The sequence below is a fragment of the Hyperolius riggenbachi genome, chromosome 3, assembly GCF_040937935.1.
Source record: "Hyperolius riggenbachi isolate aHypRig1 chromosome 3, aHypRig1.pri, whole genome shotgun sequence".
Taxonomy (NCBI): Eukaryota; Metazoa; Chordata; class Amphibia; order Anura; family Hyperoliidae; genus Hyperolius; species Hyperolius riggenbachi.
The window spans coordinates 196,872,005-196,894,118 of NC_090648.1; the positions used below are offsets into that span (position 1 = coordinate 196,872,005).

At 43.7% G+C, this 22,114-nt stretch overlaps 1 protein-coding gene across 3 annotated transcripts in view; it reads left to right on the top strand.

Moving 5' to 3' along the window:
* The window catches only part of LIPC (lipase C, hepatic type), a 169,105-nt gene that overhangs the window by 132,467 nt on the left and 14,524 nt on the right, over positions 1-22,114 (top strand). The window lies entirely within an intron of this gene.

The following is a 22,114-nucleotide window of genomic DNA, read 5'->3' on the forward strand; positions in this document are numbered from 1 at the left end:
TTGCTCAAGCCATAGTACGTTGATGCTTACAGTCTTCCACTCCTTTAAATCAGACCCTCATGTTATATGCAAAGAGAAAAGGACAAAATATATTGCATAAGGGTTCGTTCATGTTATAAACTGTTCTAATCACCTTTTGCTCCGGCACCAGCAAACTCCTCAGCGAGAGTTGCAAACACGACTCATCCCACAGCAAGTAGGAGATAGACTTTTCTCAGGCTTCTTCAGTATTTAAGGAGTTTATTCACTACACAAATATACAGCAGTAGGAGAACAGAGGCGCCAGCAGGATAAAAGCGGATAAAAACTTTAAAATTTGCTGGGAGGAAGTGGTGGACTTACCTCCATAAAGCAGACACGAAAGACTGTCTGAATAGTAGCAATCACATTTATTAAATAGTACCCCAAAAAAGTGCAACGCGTTTCGCAGGCCCAGCCCGCTTCATCAGGCAATAAACGTGGGGACAAAACAGAATTTCGGCATTAGCAGGTGTAGCGCCTCAGTGAGACTGAGGCGCTACACCTGCTAATGCCGAAATTCTGTTTTGTCCCCACGTTTATTGCCTGATGAAGCGGGCTGGGCCTGCGAAACGTGTTGCACTTTTTTGGGGTACTATTTAATAAATGTGATTGCTACTATTCAGACAGTCTTTCGTGTCTGCTTTATGGAGGTAAGTCCACCACTTCCTCCCAGCAAATTTTAAAGTTTTTATCCGCTTTTATCCTGCTGGCGCCTCTGTTCTCCTACTGCTATACCGTGTCCATCCCTGGTGGAGGGGTGATCTACCCCCTTTCGCATCTACAGAGAGCGACTTCTTATCCCTGAGTGAGGACAGGTCTAATCTCCTCACCTGCCTATACAGTGGTTGCCTTTGTGGTAACCCATGTTTGTGAGTATAATTTTCTCACGATAACCTTTATTTCATTTATGCTTAACATACTACACTATATTGGGCTCTCGGTTTCTCTACACTTTAACACAAATATACAGATACAGTTCATCATATCCTAGCGAAGCAGATCCTCATGTTTAAGTTCTTGGCGTTACAGCTCTTGACTAACCTTCCTCCTGAATGTTAGTCAGTTACGTTCTTTTTAGACTACGTTACTCTAGACTACCTATGTACAGCATACATTAGATCAGATTACATAAAGAATGAAAATACTTAGAGGTCCCAGTCAGCATCCAGATAGCATGAACGTAGGAAGCAGAGCAGGAATCAGAGTGAGCTCTGTCAGCCTGTCCGGCTCTTTAATACCGACTAGGAAAGAGTTAAATGTGACCTCATCTTCGCCATCCCCCAGACCAGACTATTGACTTAGCCCCCTCGTGGTGTCATAATACACACCTACTCGATTAATATTTAATGATGCTTTTGCCTTACTTACAAGAATTTGGTATTTAGTAAACATGGCCTATGTTTACTGTTCTTGTGGTGTACATGTTGAGGTCAGTGTAGGCCTGTGGCCTTCTTTTAGGAACATGTTTTCAGTATCTGCTTGTTATTCATTTTGCTTCAAGCAGACACTGAGATGATTATGCCTGCATCACAAGAAACTAGTTTAAAGGCATACTCTGCGGACAAGCCTTTTACCTAAAACTCGGGCCAAATAACTGAGGCCTACTTAAATTATAACAATCCCCCCTAAAATGGCTTGATCCGCAGATCCCAACTTCTGAACCCAGCAGTACCTGGTTTCTTTTCTTTGTTTCACTTTTCGATGTTCGTGCTCACACAACTTCTCTGCTCTAGGCGGTTATCCCTGGGAGAGAGGGCAAGACCTCTTGGTCTTCCTGTAACCAGGCTCTCTGGGGATGCCCTACTTCTAAGTCCCTCTATAACACATGCTCAGCATTTGCGTCACTTGCGTATCACTCACAAACTTGCATGACTACAGAAAAGTGAAACTCGTTTGTCTGTTACACAACGGAGCAGTGCCAGGTGCCTTCTAAAAGAGCGCCTTTATACAATCAGCTCCATCACAGGTACTGCTACACCTATACCCGTAACCCTGTATATCCCTTAATTTGGAAATATTGGTTCATGAGATTGTTTATGAGGCACCAATCTCTTGACCAGGTTAATTTGTTTTGCGTAATTTGACACACAACCTCACCTGGATAATGATGCCTAAAGTTGTCATCCCCATCCAGACGACCAGTGGGTGTAGGAAGAAATTTTGAACTGCAGAGGCCCCGTCCGAGTGTCCCTGGGACATCGCCGGAAACCTTTTCCACCAGGTCAGACTGGAACTCACCTGCTTATTTTTGTGTTCTACCTCGTTAAGATCACCTGGATCATGGTGAAATCTTACCTCTAACTTAGTGTGCTGTTTGTTTAACCGTTGTAACAAAGTCTGGTCATCTTGGGTCAAAACCTGTTCCCCTTTGTCCCATGTCTTGTTATCTTTCAGGATGGGAACTTCACGTGAAACTTTGAACTTTAAAGTTCTCTTAACCATTTGAGAAATAACGTCATCAAACTTGGATGACTCGATCCATATGGGATCTCCGCTCACACAATATGTTCCCCGTGAAAGATCCACCTTATCGGAACATTTGTGAAAATGTACAAAACCTGTGTCATTAGACCTCCTGTTTAAAAAAATAAACCATTCCTTCAGCCACCGGAACTATTGGTTTGGCTTCAGGGTGGATCTTTTGAATGGTAGCCTCGCATTCTGTGTTATTGAGCCAGCAGGCTTCTCCACTAAATTTGACTTGCCCCGGCCAACACGGGTACCTCTGTGAGAATTGCCCGCATGAGGACAACTCTACTTGTTTCACCTCCCCGTCTAGCACCAAAAAAAGTTGACCTCTCAGGTCATGGTGTAAGACATGTGTTGAGGTGGGAACTAAGGAAGTGGCAGTGCCTAAAGAAATGTTGCACCGTTTCCATTTGTTCACCCAAACCTCTCGAAGCTTCCATGCAAAAGATCCTTCTCCAGAAAAATCAATATACCTCCCCTTGTCCAATCTCAGTTGTACAGGATCTTTTAGCATCTCCCCGACAAGATATGTCCCCAACTGTCCTGATTGGACCTCTTCCCCCCTTATGTCCTGAGGCACAATGTGTACCTGAGGTCGGGAAGACTGTACTCTCTGCAATCTTTCAATTAAGAGTACCTCTTCACTTACCCAACTAGCATGAGGATAAGTGGCTGCATATGGACTGTGTAATATCGTCCCCTGTTGTGACCCGTGTAGTGAGAATGGGGTTCCCCGTGTTGACTTTCCCTCCCCCGGTATCGCTCTCCCTACCCTCTTTGTCACCTGGAATTGTGGCTGTATCTCGATTTTTACTTCTTGTTTCGAGAACCACAAACCCCCGGCATTCCAGCCTTTACGTGTGTATAGTTGTTTCTGAGACACCACCTGTTGGTAACCCCAGAGTGTGATGTTGTCCCCTGGTCTCTCCTGTAAGAGAATTGACGCCTCCTGCTCGTTCCTCTCCAATCTGGAACCATCTCACGCTGTATAACCAAGACAAGGTACCACTGAATCACACACTCCACCTTTTGCATGTACCCATTGTACTGCAATGTACCCTTTAAAAAAACTTTGGATCGGTGCATCGATTCTGGGAGTGTGACATTCAATAGCAGATTTACACTGCCATTCAATTCATACTGCCCGCACACCTGACCCTTCAGACCTTTCACCCACATTGTGCCATGAACTTTGTTTGCATCTGGCACTTGTGCTCTTTCCCTCCATCCCTGCTTGGCCCATCTGTGCCAATCAGAGGGAGGTGTGAAAGGATCAGTACCTTTGTCACCCAACATCAACATGATTGGACCTTGTGTTCTCATTAACCCCTTATTATTCATGAGAATGTCCTCTCTTCATTCTCCTAGGACAAAATGGCAGCCTAGGATCACCATCAGCACGGTATTCTTCATTATAAAAGCACCTCCTTGGGAAAGAAAAACATTATCACTTTGCACTATGCTTTGCTCAGTCAGTTTTTTAGTCTCTTTCCGATCTCCGAAATCTCGTGTTTTAGTCTCTTTCCAATTTCAGGAATCTCGTGTTTTAGTCTCTTTCCAATTTCAGAGATCTCACTGTTCTCCAAACTCCGATTGGCATCTGGAACCTTTGGCTTAACCGACTGACAGCTCCATCTTTGCTGCCAGCACTGCAGCTGTCTCGATTCCATATTGCCAAACTCCTGAAATCGAAATACAAACTAATCAATTCTTATTAATGATTTGGGTTTCACCCTGCGGCTTGTACTCTGTACACTTTAAATTGATCAATATATATACCGTAATTGATCTCGTTGCTTTATGGTTCTCATGAACTCTGTTTACTCTTTTTGGTAGATTGGAGTTAAACTTCTCTCCCCTACCTCAGTACTCTCCTAAGTACTTACCTGTTTAAAATATGCTCCCGCGGACTTCACCTTTGGAAGCTCTCACCTCATTGCAAGCTCTCACCACACCCCCCTTCTGTATATGCGTGGCCGTCGCATGCACAGATTACGGATGCCACACACCTATTGCTGCTTTGCAGGTGCGCCTGCAATGCTCTTGCTCATTTTCGCATTTACTTACCTAGAACGTCATTGCGATACCAGCTCTGCTAGAAGTTCTGTGTGTTGTACCCTCTGACCAATGTTTACCGTGCTCCTAACCCCATTCTACAAAAAAATGGCTGCCTCCCTGTAGGAAGGAGCACTTTGCACTTAAACTACACAGGGTGCAGGGCTAAGCATACCAGCGTCAAATGCCTGTATGCAGATCCCTGAATCCCCCCCGTTGGTAGGTAGTCATATGGCAAACACCGTACTGATACACTGTCACTCTGTACATGTCAATTCTTTCATCTTTATAATTGCCCCATGAACTGCTGTCAGTTCTTGCTCTTTGTGCTACACTTGGTAGGAGCTGGAAAAAAAATTTGACCAATCAGTGGACGAAAAAAACGCACAAACAGCCCCAGCCCAGCATTGACCTCTTAATCAAGCTCTGGCCCTGTCCACGACAAAAACCGGATAAAACGTTACCGCTCTGCAGCCGCGGCGACGGATACCTGGATTGGTCACCTCCCTTTTTTTCCAACTCCGGCCCCCCTGATGCACTGTCCCCCCTTTTACTCTATTGGGAACTCATGCTGCACCACCAGTTAAGGTGCCTCACTTAAAGGAATAATCCCATAAGCCACCCCTTACAGATATGTTCCTGATCTGCGCTGCGCTTGCAAATCACTCCCTGGGAAATATCTGACTTCTACGTGTCTCCATGGGAAACACTTCCTATCCGTGACCATGCTAGTCTCACAGCAACTGCTTGGTGCACGTATTCTGGCATTCCTTTCCCTGGACCCAGGCTCTGGGGAAATACTCCGGGATCCGAAATACTCAGTAGAATGTCTCATTATCTTCTACCCTCCCTTCCTCTCAGCTGCTCTGCCCGGAGCCGCGAGCGCAGCCTGATGTGACGTGGATCCCCCAGCCCCTCCTCCCCCCTGCCATGACGTGTGGGGGCCATGACTCGTGGGGGCGGGCCCTCCCCAATGCCGCCATTTTGAGTCCTGGACTGCCAGCTAAGATGGCTGCTATGCAATCTCCCATAGCAACCTCTTAATCCTATACACATTAGGAGAAAAAACAAAATCAAACAGAACAAACATTTTATGCCTAGTTACATATAGCATAATTTCACATTAGCAGAAAATCAGCATTCCGCTACATACACCCTTGGATACCTGCGTGAAACTTGGAAAGACCCCGTCCCAGCTGTAATCCTAAATGCTATAGACATTAGTATCACCCAGTGACGTGGAAATCTCTCTCTCTACAAAAACAGTCCATCCGCTTATCTCAGACATAACTCAGAACTACCAGAGCATGCTGTATAACTCTGAACCACCATTATAAGCTGTTACCATCCCAGATACAAACTTTTGTGAGACGAACATATATCAGCCGTAGCTGGCCGAACAACAGAAACTTAAGCAAACATGAAAAATAACATTTTAGCACTAACTGGAACCAGCTTACTTTCCCTCTACGCTTTCCTACCCTCTCTCTACCAGCCTCTCCCTCCCATCCACTAGTTGTAGAATGCCACCCCCCCCCCCTCTTCTGCGGGGCGCTCTACGCAAGACTGAAACACGGCTGGCATCACTCCAAGCTCTCATAACCCCTACGCAGACAGCTTCTCTGAGAAAGCAAGAGAGAGAAAAAAAAACAAAAAACCCAGCAGAAAACACAGTGAACATCTGCCCATAAACACTGAAACCAGCACTATGTATGCTTTACACCGAAGCCGCACATTAAAGCACAAACCTCTGAAAACAGCACTATAAGGAAGTACGCAGCCTCCATCAGCTGCACATAACACTGAACACATTATCAATTCCTTGTACAATTCCAAATACAATAAAGATAATGCCACATAACAACGGAAATCATACGTGCCTGGACCCGGACTTCTTACGCCTGCCAATTCATCAGCCTTTGCAACTTTTCCCACGAAACTTCTGATTGGACCCCCGGAACTTCGGAGTGGGCCCCCACTCCCCCTCAGTGGATCGATCTCCTGCGGCAGTTGCGACCGGCCTCGGAGCGTTCCTCACTATCCTGTTTTAGGCTTTGAACTGCATGTGCACCTGCAGCTTAAGTTTAACGTCCAAGAGTTTCGCCGCTGATTTCCTCAAATTGCATCTCGTGTGCTGGCTCACGCACACCACTTATCAGCTTGATAAGCTTTCCAGTCCGCGTCTACTCCGCTTGTGTCGCTGTGGAATATCTTGAAAACTTCGGCCCCTGGCCCCTGTCTGCCTGTTTCGCTAGACAGTGAAGGGTTTTGGCACCACTGTTATAAACTGTTCTAATCACCTTTTGCTCCGGCACCAGCAAACTCCTCAGCGAGAGTTGCAAACACGACTCATCCCACAGCAAGCAGGAGATAGACTTTTCTCAGGCTTCTTCAGTATTTAAGGAGTTTATTCACTACACAAATATACAGATACAGTTCATCATATCCTAGCAAAGCAGATCCTCATGTTTAAGTTCTTGGCGTTACAGCTCTTGACTAACCTTCCTCCTGAATGTTAGTCAGTTACCTTCTTTCTAGACTACGTTACTCTAGACTACCTATGTACAGCATACATTAGATTAGATTACATAAAGAATGAAAATACTTAGAGGTCCCAGTCAGCATCTAGATAGCATGAACGTAGGAAGCAGAGCAGGAATCAGAGTGAGCTCTGTCAGCCCGTCCGGCTCTTTAATACCGACTAGGAAAGAGTTAAATGTGACCTCATCTTCGCCATGCCCCAGACCAGACTATTGGCTTAGCCCCCTCATGGTGTCATAATACACACCTACTCGATTAATATTTAATGATGCTTTTGCCTTACTTACAAGAATTTGGTATTTAGTAAACATGGCCTATGTTTACTGTTCTTGTGGTGTACATGTTGAGGTCAGTGTAGGCCTGTGGCCTTCTTTTAGGAACATGTTTTCAGTATCTGCTTGTTATTCATTTTGCTTCAAGCAGACACTGAGATGATTATGCCTGCATCACAAGAAACTAGTTTAAAGGGATACTCTGCGGACAAGCCTTTTACCTAAAACTCAGGCCAAATAACTGAGGCCTACTTAAACTATAACAGTTCACACTACAAGAGCTTTTTAAGCACTAGAGATTTTAAAAGCTCTTGCTAATGTAATGTTATGGGAGATTTTTACAAAATCACATAACTCCAGTGTGAACACACACATAGGATTACATTAGCTAGAGCTTTTAAAATCACAAAGTGCTTAGAAAAGCTCCCATAATGTGAACTAGTCCTAACTGCGGGTAAAGGCTCCTAGCACCTCTCCTGTAGACCACACATCGTCACCTTTAACCTCCTTTGTTGTAACCAAGAGCTAGACTTGGGGTGGAAAACCGCAGCTTAGAGCGGTAACCCTGAGCTACACTTGTGGTAGCCGCCGGAAGGTCCATGCAGAGCATTGCTCACAGCGGGCAATTTCACTCACCTCCTGGGTGATCCAGACACTGGTGGCCATTCCTCTTCCTGTCCATGGAGGCTCTGCATCCCCTGGTGAGATTGCTGAATGTCATCATGACAACAGCCAGCAATCTCACTACAGGGTTACAGCGCCACCGGGAGGACAGAGGGAGAACTGCAGCACTGGATCCCAGGGAGGTGCGTAAGTGCAGCCGCTGCTCCAGGCTCTCTCGTGGTATGATTTTTTTTCTTGCTTTCAGGGTCTAAAAGCACATGAAAAAATTGTACCACTTTTACACCCTAAAATCTGGAAGGAATCATACTACCAGGGAGGTTAATCTATAACTCCACCAGTGCAGGTACACTCCCCACGTGTGCCCGCACTCACCCTGGAACCCTCCAAAATATCCGGGAGTAAGAATGACAGTGTCGGGGGATTGGAAACCAGCCAGCCGACTTCCAAGTCAATGCAGCTCACAACCGGAAAGTAACTGCAACTAAAAATGCTAAAATAGTGTAAAACCAGAGTTTTAATATAAGATAAAAAAAGGATTTGCACTCACAATCTGCTAGTGGAAACAGGCATTAAGGAAAACAGATTCAGTCGCCGGGTAACTGCTCCGACAGATGCTGCCTCGAATCCATGCCATCTGTTCTCTTTCTTGCCAGTCACGTGTGCCATAGCTCTGCCCTATGCATTTCTTCAGTACGCTGAATTATCAGGCCCCTTATGGTGCATAACCCTAAGACCCCCTCCCCGGTAGTGGCTAACCCTAAGACCTCCCCCCACTCCTGGTGGTGCCTAAACCTTACCCCCTTGGTGGCACCTAACCCTAAATCCCCTACCTAAAGCTAACCCCCCTCTACTGCAAAATCATGCTATGAAGGTACATTTTAGCACCCGGAGCCTCCCGATAAGCCGCAAAAGTGGGTAATTTCAGCGGACAGGCTTATGGAAGAAATATGGTCAAAATGGCTTGCGGATAACAAAATTGTGGCATTGACATTGCATTCCCCTTTCAGCATTTTTTTAGGCACCTGGTGTTGAGCTGTTTTTACCACAAGGGCTCTTGTGCCCTTTTTTCCTCTTACTGCAAAGAACAGGGAGGAAGCTCCAGAAAAAAAAAAGAATATTTACAGTTTACCAAACTCACACTGCACAATTCTGTATTTTTGTACACAAATAGTAAATCATGCACTTTTCTATGACTTTAGTTCTGCTTTAAATATTTATAGGAGAGTAGCGAGATGAAGCTAAAGCCCAGGCAACATAATGCTGACACACAGAGGTAACAGGAAATACAAATCCCTGTACTTGAGCAGCTTTCCGTTTTACTTCCATGTACCAATTTAGATAAATGACGCAGGCTCTCCCAGAGACAGAGTTTAGCTTGATGCAAGCAGTCTGCATACGCTGCAGAGGAACTGTTCTGGAAAGATATTACAAACCGCTTTATAAATAACCTTTAGCTAAATCATGGTCGGAAGACATGTATTTGTTATTTACTTGTGCAAACTACGTCTTTCTGGACATCAAATACGGCCGCTTTATGCATCATATTTTTATCTTCTTGTAAATGTCACAGATAATATTTCACATATTTAGGACAGAGGGTGGTAGAGCGCCAGCTGTCTCGTGTGACTACGAAAACAAATTATTGGCTGAAATGTTAATATTCAAAAGGGAATTTCACCATATGCTTCAGCAAATCTATTTCAGATTATGTCATTACAGCAGCCAATGAAGTCGATTAGGATTTCTCAAGTGTACGTTGTGACTCTACACAGTCATGACGCGACATTACATTGGTGGCCCTGTGACAGGCAATCAGAGCAGCTCTGGAATGTCACAAATGTCACTGTGCTCTTCATTTACCAAGATTGCGGTTTTAAAACCTCAAGAGCATTCATCAGTTATACATACAGAAAAGGAGCGCTTCCCTGCCTGTTTGCATTTATGTATTTCTCAGATTATTCATTTATTTTCCGTTTCGCATAATTTATTGCAGCTCTATTTCACAATGTAGAGGTCAGACGAATTTGATAGACTGTAAGTTTACTTTCAGGAAGAGAGAGGCTGGCAGTAACTGGAGACTAATCTCTGTCCAAGGTGCTGAAACACAGGATTAGGCAAGCAAACACCAGCTTCCTATTGGAAGCCCCATTCCAGGCAAACAGGAATTGTTAGTAGCAGAGCTTGTTTTTACTGTCTTTGATTATCTGATATAAGATAAATAACTTGTAAAGTATCTAAAGCCTAGTGAACACTTTCGATTATGATTGTCCAATCACTGAACAATTTTACCCCCTCAATGTAGTATGAGAATTTACCAATACAATCTGCTCATAGTATTCAATATCCGTTGACCCTCATACTGCATGGAGGTGGTAAAATTGGTCAGTGATTGGCCAAAATAATTGAAAGTGTGTACCTGGCTTAGGGGTGCATACACATATCCAATTTTGAATGGCCAATCACTCGCCAAAAGCATTGCACACATGGTAGAGAGAATTTGGCTGGGACAGCTCTGGACAGTAACCTGGGCTGAGTTTCTTGTAGTGTGCACACAGGTGTCCCATAATGCTACTTAGAGGGATCCGTAGCATACTATCGATGGGAGCATCATTGTAGATCTGAAAGGAAACTGTAATGGAGCAAATATGGTGGCTGTCAACTTTATTCTCTCTTTTTTTTTTTTTTATGTTCTGCCCTTAATAGAGGACACGGGCATGACAAAATGAACCCAAGACAGACTAACATAAAAAAAAAGATAATAACTTAATAAGAGGGAAGTCTCTGTATCCTCCAGAGGCTTCCCGCACCCTCCTGGCCCTCAACATTGCGCCAGCACAGGTATGGCCATGCCTGCACAGTAAACGAAAGCCACTCGTACACGAACAGCTCCACACTACTGCGCAGGATACTCACTTTTACGTTAATTTTATTAGTTTCAGCATAAAAATTGCTTTTTTATATCTATATACTTCTGAATATTGGTATGTAAACCCTGACCTCCCAATGATGCTTAGCCTAAGCGATGAGGCCACACAGCCTTCTCATCCCAATGCACTCTGGGAAATCAGGTGTTGTTTCTACAGTCTTCGGAAAACAAAAACAAACATTGCACAGTGATGCACCTTACCAGCAGTAACGATTTCGCCATCTGTAATAAATTGTAAATCAGGATAAAGGAAGATTTTACAATGGGCGAACACTGACTAAATAATTTATAAATGAATATTGTAAAATCTAAGCAATTTTATTCCTTAAGCTATATTCAGTAAAGTTCTTCTTTAAGTAATAAATAATACAAAGGAAAATAATAGTTCTATAAAAAGTGTATAGAAACCCTTCACCCTCCTCTGGTGGGCAGTGGGGAAGCTGGACATCTAGTGCCAGAGTCCTGTGTACTTTCAGGCTACTTTCACACATACAGCATTACATTGTGTCCCGGTATGCTTCCCTGCTGCTCCTCCATGAAGTAGGCCACGCTACCTACAATGCAACACAATGTGGCAAAAGTGCGTACAACGATGCAAAGGTGACGCAGACTCTGCCGTGTGGTACCGTGTCGCAGGTATTTGAATTGGAGTCTATGGCATTGGAACAATCTGTTTAGATTGTTGCAGTAGCAGTGTGGCGTGCATGCGTCAAACTGCTGAAAAACAATGGAGTACTTTCTGTCCAGCAGGGAGGAGCACCTCACTCTTTGGGGGTAGAGCTATGCATATTACCATCACTGCATTCTGCAACAGAGTAATGTGCAAGGTGCCATGGTGCGGGCTCTTCTGCCGTAGGACAATCGCACCACACTACATGTGAAACTAGCCTGAAGCTAACCCAGATGTTTGTAAATTAATATTTCATACATTTTTTTGACCAATTGATAAGCTTTTTGTTTTTGAAGTCGAGGTCCTGCCCCTTCAAAAGCCTATGCTAAGTCAAACATGTGACTCTCCTCAGAACTTCTGAAGACAATAATCTTCTCTTTCAGCTGAGTCTGATGGCATGCTTGTTTAAAGGGGAACTTCAGCCTAAACAAACATACTGTCATTAAGTTACATTAGTTATGTTAATTAAAATAGATAGGTAATATAATCTCGTACCCACCCCGTTTTAAAAGACCAGGCAAATGTTTGTGATTTCATGGGGGAAGCCATCTTTTTCATGGGGGCAGCAATCTTTTTAGTTGAAAGGAGGTGACAGAGAGCATGAGACATAGTTCCAACTGTCCTGTGTCCTGATCACCCCTACCAGCTGCGCGCGCTAGGCTTCAAATCTCAAATGCAACATTTAAAAAAAAAAATTGCACAAAAACAGCAGAACAAGATCATCATCAGACATTCCATCATGCTTTGCACAGCATCAGGGGAAAAATGCCCTGGCAGTTTTCTTCTGTGGAGCTAAAAATGAGGCTTGGGTAAAAAAAAAGTTCTGATGCTGTGAAACTGTTATAGAAACACCAAGCCTTTTCAGTGCTGCTGAGTGGATTTTTAGTCTGTAGGTTCACTTTAATACAAGGATTATGTCTCAGTTGTAAAAGTGTGCTGGTCAGTTCAGTGAGTCTTCATCTTCTGAAAACTCATGAAAGTCGTGAATATGCAAGCATCCACTCACTATGCTTGTAACATTTTCTCAGTTTCTTGGCAAGCACTGGTGTCACTAGACCTGTGCAGTTTCCATCCTAGAATGCATTTTTATGAAGAATCTAGAAAGTGACACATACATGCCAACACTGCACAGCATACATCTGATAGCTGGTCTCTCTGGAATGCCTGACCATTTTGGATGATGTGACCAGATTTTTAATTGTCTGCTTTTACATCACACCGTTTGCAATCCTCATAAGCAAAGCTTATCTTGTATACATTCTAGACTAGGGGTGGGCAAACCTTTTGACTCGTGGGCGATCTTAAATTTAACTGGGGGCTGGACCAGTGCAGTTAGTACACATGTTCCCCCCATCCCAGAAGCCATCCCAGAAGCCAAATGTGCCCCTAGTCTTAGTTTGGCCCCCAGTATAGGTAGCAGATGAACCCCCCTCCCCATATAGGTAGGCAGGTGTGCCCCCAATATAAAGTAGCTCTTTCCACAGTATAGGTAGCCAGGTGTGACCCCAGTATTAGCAGCCTCATCCTTACTATAGGTAGCCAGGGTGTACCTCAAGTATTAGGCAGCCCCCTCTAGTTTATATAGCTAGGTATACCCCAATATTAGCAGTCCTCTCCCCAATTTAAGTTGACCGGTGTGCCCCAGTATTTGTTGACCCAGAAATATACGTAATTGGCAGCATTTCTCCACAAAAATACACATAATTGGGCGGAAGTTTCCCCCCCAAATTAAACAAACAATGTGGCAGCGTTTCCCATAAAATACACATAATGCCACAGCGTTTTGGACAAAATACACATATTTCCTCCATAACACATATTAAGAAGTGACCCCCTTTAATGTAGTTATTTTTGCCCTCAAGTTAGTGTCCCCTAATGTCCCTGGTGTCACTGGTGGGCTGGTGGCACCTGAAAAAAAAAGTACTCACCTAGCAGGTAACTCCTCTCCTGTCCTCCAACGCTGCTTTTATAGTCTCTGGTCAATTGCAGTGTCTCAAGAGTTCCAGAAAAGTGAAAATACTGCGATCCTGGGGGTGCCACCCTCCCGCCGCCAGTTTAACTAAAGCAGTTTATCTTACCTGGGGCTTCTTGTAGCCCCCCTGCAGTCATCCTGTGGCTGTGCAGTCCTTCTGTGACCCTCCAGCCAGTAGCAGCAGCTCCCCCCTCAAGGCTGGCTGGCCACGCACCTTCTTATCACATCCCCATGTTCAGCAGTGTTCTGCACATGCTTAGTGTGGAAAAATCGCTACTGCACAGAAAGGGAAGGTGACCAGGGTGTGCGCAGCTCGGCACACATTCTGAATCAGTGATTCTGCAGACTCATTCTGAGTCAGTGATTCAAAAGTTATCAGAGGCAGAGAATCAGCACAACCAGGTAAGATTTTTTATTTTTAAAAGGTGTAAAAGAGACAGCCCAACATCCCTATCACTGCAGATTTTCTTTAGGTTTTGTATATATCAAACTTAGCCTAATCTGCAGAATACCACCTGTAAGAGGGCTGAAAGCTCAGCAGGGGAGTGAGCTATTGTATTATATTCTGATAACTTACACACCTTTTTATGCAGCATCCTGTTTACACATGCATTATAAATACATTTGTGAAATTATGTATCTGGACCTGGGCTTAACTGTAACAACTGTTTAGTCAATGGGCATCTTATTGCTCCTAGCATCCCTTAGCTCCTTCACTAGAGCTTAACCCCAGAGGCAGCAGAAACTCTCCTCGAGGAGAGGCAAATATATACAACATGATTTTATATTAATAAGACTTAACATGCAATTATTTCTTATATGATTAATTGTTTTAAGAATAATTATATAATAAGCTTTATATTTAAATAAGTATATTAGAAGCCCTGTATGTTTCTATAAGCCCTAAATTGCTGAAGACTCTCACAGGTCTGTGTTAGTGTCAATTTTACCAAGCTTGTGTCTGGGAAAGTACCGAGACATTCCAACCTAATTAGCAGAGAACACTTTATCAGAAATGCGTCATGAATGACATTGTTTAGTCTCAATGTCTGGGGCAAAAAAGTCAACCAGCAGACAAGATGGCTGGTGACGTCCATTTTTAATCAACTGCGTCAGAAATGACCTAATCAGAATTTATAAACAATAATGTTACGATTTAAGTATTCAAAACATGATAAAGAATTGACACATGGAAGCTTTCGCCAATCAGAACCTGGGATTCAAGGAAATTCCAGATTAGGCAGCCATATTGCATCCAATCCTTATAAAAGTAGGAGCTGAAAGCTCATAGTTTGCAGAAGCCCAACAATCTCCTGAGAAGACACATGAGGCAGAAGCTACCTTCCCACACGTGGTTGTAGATGCTGAAGAGATGACAGAGAAGGGATAATATGCTTAATATTCTGGTGATTTACTTTATTAATTTTTCAGCATTAAGTTTTGTTAAGATGTTAGCAAGAAGTTTTTTTAGAAGCTATTTTTTAAGCCATTTGTTTGAGAAGATTACTACAAGTTTTACACAGCTATTATATACACAGCTATTGATACAGATGAGACTACTATCTTATTCTACATAACACAACTGTTATATTCTTTTTTTGAATGTACTTGGAAGCTTGATGACCGCTTGGCTATAAAGGCCTTAATAAGATGGAATACTGTTAGAAGGAAACACTACTTGGAACTGTTCATATTTTGTATATATGCTGTATGATAAGCAAATACAATTTTTTATATAAAATCAAATACTGAGTGCTCTGATTCTTTTCAAGGTAAACCGTCAATCTATAATTACTGTTATAGAGGGTTCAGACCCCACTATGCCGGATTTATATGATAGCAACGCTTTAAGGGCTGGTCCTTTACTGAGTTAGCAATCATGAAAAAGGCAAGAACCGCTCAGGTTTTTGACAGTGATCCGGCGTTTGGCTCCGGCTTTGACTTTGAAGTGTGAAAAACAAAAAAGTATCCAGGGTTAAATCTCAGCTCCTGTTCTCTGTGTCTGGCCGGCTCACTTTATCTCCATTTGCCTCAGGCTCCAGTCTGCAAGACTTTTCCTATTGGAAACTCAATGTACCTGTAAATTCAACCATGTCATTTAGTTTGTACATTTCCTGCTCTCTGTAAGAATAAATTGGAGGAGGATGCGAAATATAATTACACAAGAGCATTTCCACGAAGGCCACTGAAATGAAGTTTATTATCACCTAGACACATTTCAGTTGAGTTTATATAGTCGAATACATATTAAAAAGAACTGTCGTTTAATTAAAAATTGGAATACAGTATATAGAATATATATTTTCTGCCAATACAGTTAAAATACATATGGGTGCAGAAGCGTTTCACCTGCCTAAAGATAGGTAAAAGCATTGTGAATTGCACACCTCCACCAGATGCACAGACAGCTGTGACATCAGCTTCCTGTCTCACAGGTTTCCTGTATTGCAGTTTCTTAAAGTGAACCTGAACGAAGTAAAATTATTTAAAACGAACATATTTTGTAACTGCAAATGATTATTACATACTTGCCTCGCAGTCAGTTCCTCTCAGAAACTCAAACTTTTCTTCTAACAATGATTCCTTCCAGTTCTGACTAGATCTAGTCAGACTTGTCTCTCTGGAAGCTGAAAGTCTTCAAGGACCTCTGTCGTGAAAATCTTAAAATATATGTAAACTTATACAATTAAGAAGTACTGTATATACTCGCATATGAGCCGACCCGCTTATAAACCGACCCCTCCCCCCAACTTTTACCCCAGAAACTAGGGAAAATTTTTTGGTTCGCATATAAGCAGAGGATAGGAAATGCAGCGACTCCTGAGTTTCAATAATCATACCCATGCGGGGCGATTCTTGCATTTTATATATAGGTGGTTGTTGCATTTCATATAGGGGTTAACGCTTCAGGGGGAAGGACCCTCTCACCCTCCCCTCCCCGCAGCAATAACCCCCATATGAAATGCAACAACCTCCACTATATAAAATGCAACAAACACCCCTATGTGAAATGCAAGAATTACTCCGCTATAATCAGTAAAAGAGGTTATTGCAGCATTCCACATAGAGGTGGTTGATGATTTGCTGCTGGGAGGGGTGGGAAAACCCTCTCACCCTTGCAGCAATAACCCCCATATGAATTGCAACAATCATCCCTATGTGCAAGGCAAGAATCACCCGTATAGAACAGATAACATATGGTAGTCTGCATCAGCCAACAACTTAGTATTGTACTAATAAACACAGGCATTTACCTCCACAAGGTCAGGAGCACAAGAGCAGTTTTGAGGCTGATAGGCTGCAGCAGGGACACACACACACACACACACACACACACACACACACACACACACACGTCATGCCTACTTTCTCCCAGTGCTCACACAGTTCATCCTGCCTACTTTTGCCCTACTCACAGCTGTCCCACCTACTTCATTCGCCCAGCCAATGGGTGCAGCCAGTGTGGGACATCATTGATAGCTGAGATGCAAATGAAGGAGTGCACAGTAGCTTGAATGGTTCGAGTGCACGTTTCGCTCGTTCTCCTCTCCGCTCCCCCAACTGGGTCTGTAATGCACCCTGGCCACCCACGTGTAAGGACAGCGGGATCCGCGAGTGGCCGGACGCACAATTGGAGGAGCTCCTATCCCCGGAAGCATGTGTTACTACATGCCTGGCATTCTCTCCACTCCTCCAATCGGATCCATTATGCATCCTGGCCGCCTACGTGCAGGGAGAGCGGGATGCGAGTGACTGGACGTGCAAGGGGAGGAGCTCCTGTCCCACATTCCAGCACGATCATCCCCGTTACTACATATGCCTGGTATTTGGTCTAGCAGCGCTAATCCTGACCGCAGGCTGCATTGTGGTCACTTGGGGGCTCCACAACAGGTGAGCCCAGACACAGAAACTACCACCCTGTGTTGGTGGCTCGCATATAAGCTGAGGGGGGGGGGGGACTTTTGAGCACATTTTTTGTGCTTAAAAATTTGGCTTTTATGCGAGTATATATGGCAAGTTTCTTCCAGGGTAAAATGAGCCATAAATTACTTTTCTCCTATGTTGCTGTCACTTACAGTAGGTAGTAGAAATCTCATGAGGGGTTCACAGGGATTTCTTTACTTTCAAAATGCACTTAGTGAATGGCAGTTGCTCCATCCAACTGCCAAAAAAAGTGTATGGTGAGCAGGGAGGCTGGTCAGCATCTTTGTATACATTTTTTTTAAGGAGGGTCTTCATAAAGGATGAAGGCCATGCTGAGAATCCCCTATGGAAAGGTGGACTAGCCCAAAACCTGTCAGTAATGTCAGATTTCTACTACTTACTGTAAATGCCAGCACCAATTAGAGAAGTAATTTATGGCTCATTTTACTCAGAAAGGAACGTACTTCTTATTTGTATGTGTTTTAAATTTTAAGATTTTCGCAACAGTTCCTCTTTAAGGCTCTTTTTCACTATATCAGTTGCAATCAGTTATAACTGAAAGGACAACTGATGGGCAAGGTAATGTCCATTTACCTATGGCTCAAGCAGTAGTAATGGTTAATAGAGTGCTGACCCAGAAGCTGTTACAGGGTTATTGCATTTTTTTAAGTGGAGAATTCCATCGACCACAGGAGACACACAGGACGTGGATGAGAAGAATGATTGATGAGAAGACTACGCTGGAGGCAAGTATGATTTGTGTATGTTTATTTTGACCTTTATTTTGCAGTTCAGGTTTGCTTTAAAGAACAAGCGACACCCATGCTAATTTAGCAATAAAAAACACATATATAAGTAGATAAATACTACTTCTACTTACATAACAGACGTATTGTGCTATCCACGTAATGATTCCAATGAATTTTATAAAGGAAAAGCAGAAAATACTACTCTAGGCAGTGGCCATCTTGCCAAGCTAATGCTAACATCATATCCTCCCTGACTCTTGTTTTCCCCCCTCCTTTCTCTTGCTCATTGTGTATTCATTAGCTGCCCTCCTCCCAGAGGCTTTTTTTTTATTTACACATCCAATCACTGAGTCACCTCAGCCTTGCTTGTAAACAAAAGTGATCAGCTAGGCAGGGAAATAAAGGGAAGAGGAGGAATATATTACAGATAAAAAGAACTCCCAGCATTCAACTTTTTGGCACTGTTTGGCACTAGGGCCAGAAACAGTTTTGCAAGTTTTGAATGCAGGATTAGCATCTTTATCACTTAATACACTCAGACCAGTTACTGTTGAAATTTGATTTTTATGGTGACAATACCGCTTTAAAGCTGACTTGCAAAAAAGGAAACAAATAAATACTAAGGCTGAACTAAAATAGCCTTAGGGCTCAACCACACTATAAGCGCTTTTCTGAGTGCTTTGTGATTGATTAGCGCTTTCTGAGCGCTTTTCAAAAATTACGTAAAAAACTTGCAGCGGTCGCGTACGCGAAAAATCGCTGCAATTTTTATTTAATGAAAGTGATGGGGAGCAATTTTTAAAAGGCTAATCAATCACAAGTGCTCAGAAAAGCCCTTATAGTGTGGCTGAGCCTTACTGTTCTGCACCCTGCCATCTGAATGCTAAAATCCTCCGGTATTTTTTTTTTGATTATTGTACCCAGGGCCTTGGGCACCATACAAACATCTTCCGACTCCAACTTTGACTCCTTCATTTAGAATACCTCTGACTCCTCTAATTTACATATAACAATCTTGTTGATTTCAAGTATGTAACATAAATAGCATTTCATCACTGCCAAAGTTAGCCCTTGGTAAAGGCACATGTAGAGGATGCAGATAGAAACAAAGAACATGGGTACACCTAAAGGTGGCCACACACCATACTATTTTTTAAATATCTGTTCAATTCAAGAATTGCAATACATTTTTCTGATTGATTGTAACATTTCAAAAATATGACCAATGTACCACACACTTATGTTCATTTTTTCTCCAATAATGATAAAAATGATTGGAAACTGAGAAAATTGCTAGGTTGCGCATATTAATAAATTGACAATCTAACACACACTATAGAATCTTTAGAAAAACTGAAAACAAAATTCCAGCATTCCGGATCGATAAACATGAAAAAAAATGGGAAATCCAATTGGATTTTTCAGTCGAATGAAAAAAAAAAGCTTTTGATTTTTTTGGGAGATCCAATCATATTTATCGAATTGCCGTAAAATCGGATCATTTTATTGTATCGTGTGTGGCCACCTTAAAGGACTTACGAGGCGAAATGAAAAGAAAGTTAAGTACATACATCAAATTTGAAAGCACGAAGGACGCCATCCGCGCCCTCCGTGCAGTTCCGCCGGGTCCCTGCTGTTCAATCGCCCTCCCCCCGGGCTGCTCCCGACCCCACAGCTCGGGTCGAGCTCTCCTGCCTCATGTAAAATGGCCACCGGAGCTGGCCGCGGCTGCGCAGTCTGCATAGACGCGAGTGCAGCTGCGCAGCTCTAGGGCCTCCCCTCCCGATCCAAGCACAGGAGACAGCCTATAGCGTGGATCGGAGGGAGGCCCTAGAGCTGCGCAGCCGCACTCGTGTCTATGCAGACTATGCTCCCGACCCCACTCTGTGGGGTCGGGAGCGGCCCGGGGGGGGGGGGCGGTTGAACAGCGGGGACCCTGCGGAACTGCACGGAGGGCGCGGATGGCGTCTTCTGTGCATTCAAATTTGATGCAGGTACTGAACTTTTTTTTTATTTTTTTCGCCTCGTAAGTCCTTTAAGAGTGATGTGCAGGTACTTTTTAGGAAAATGAGGAGAATTTTCCTCTATTACACTTTCTTCACCCTCGATCTGAACCAGTTTTATGGGTGACAGAGAACACCTCTGTATGCAATGTGCACAATATTCTCAATGGATTCACAACAGCTATGCTGGGAGTGAATACTTAGAGTACAGTACTACAAAATGACTTAAAGGGAACCTGAAGTGAGGATTTTATGTAGGCTGTCATATTTATTTCCTTTTAAAGGGACCCTGAGCAGAACACAAAAATGCCATTATTAACTTAGTACATGGCAAGGAAATGAACAGCGCTACTTAAAAACAGACAAGTGCCTACCTGTAAAAGAGTGCAAGCCCCACTTGTGGGACAAAATACACACCTAGCATACACATGACCTGTCTACCACTGCAGGATGTTGGTTTCCGTAACAGCTTGCATGCAACCTATTAAGTACTCGTCCCTCCCACTGCGAAGAAGTCAATCCTCCATGGGAGGGGACCTAACACTAACTAAATCCTAACCTATGTATATGCATAGCCTGGGTGCGGCTAATCAAATAAAATTGAAAATTGCGCACCCAGGCTATGCATATACATAGGTTAGGATTTTGTTAGTGTTAGGTCCCCTCCCATGGAGGATTGACTTCTTCGCAGTGGGAGGGACGAGTACTTAATAGGTTGCATGCAAGCTGTTACGGAAACCAACATCCTCCAGTGGTAGACAGGTCATGTGTATGCTAGGTGTGTATTTTGTCCCACAAGTGGGGCTTGCACTCTTTTGCAGGTAGGCACTTGTCTGTTTTTAAGTAGTGCTGTTCATTTCCTTGCCATGTACTAATTTAATTCATTTTTGGTCAGCTGCTCCCACTTAACAGCTTTGCTTTTGGTGTATATGCAGAGCTTCTGTTTGGGTTCAAGGTGCGTTTGCAGTTTCTGGGGGGGCTCAGCGAACCTCTGATTCGAGGCCATTTGGAGGCGGCCTGGTGATACGCTGATCCACCTTTTGCGCCATTATTAACTTACCTGGGGCTTCCTCCAGCCCCCTGTAGTCTGTGAGATCCCTCGGCATCCTCTGAGCTCCCTCCTTTCCTCCATTGGAGGCTCCATTACCCGCATGTCCATTGGACATTACCCGCATGTCCGTGCTCTGTGCACGTGCAGTTTCTTTGTTTCGAGAACTGCACATGTGCAGGACCCTCACAGCGATGGGCTTGCCAGTGAGACAGGCATGCAGAGGGACCGCGTAGGCACAGTTGCTCATGATTCCCGATCCAGTCTCACGGCTAACAAACCAGCCAGCAGAAGAACGGAGGGAACCCATAGGACACTGAGGGACCTCGCGGACTACAGGAAGCTGGAAGAAGCCCGAGGTATGTTCATAATGGCATTTTTGTGTTCTGCTCAGGGTCCCTTAAAGCAATACCAGTTGCCTGGCTATCCTGCTGAGCCTCTGCCTCTTAGGGTCCATTCACACTTGAGCGTGAATAGCACGATTCCCACTCAAGGCAAAACGCTAGCACATGTATTAATATGGCAGTGTTCTCAGCGTTAACCGCAAATGTGTTACATACAGCGGTTTGCGATCGCTCCCAAACCGCTACAGTGTCCAGTGATTTTTCCGCGTTAATCACGGAAAAATCGCTCCCGCAAAACGTTACCGGTAATCGTTGGCGTTTTGCAGTTTTAGGTGTGAACGGAGCCTAATACTCAGCCATAGACCCTGAACAAGCATTCAGCAGATCAGGTGTTCCTGACATTTTCAGCAAATCTTATAAGATTAGCTGCATGCTTATTTCTGGTTCCTGTAGTTTCACTACCCTGAAGAGAAGGCAGATATGGGAACTCATGGAG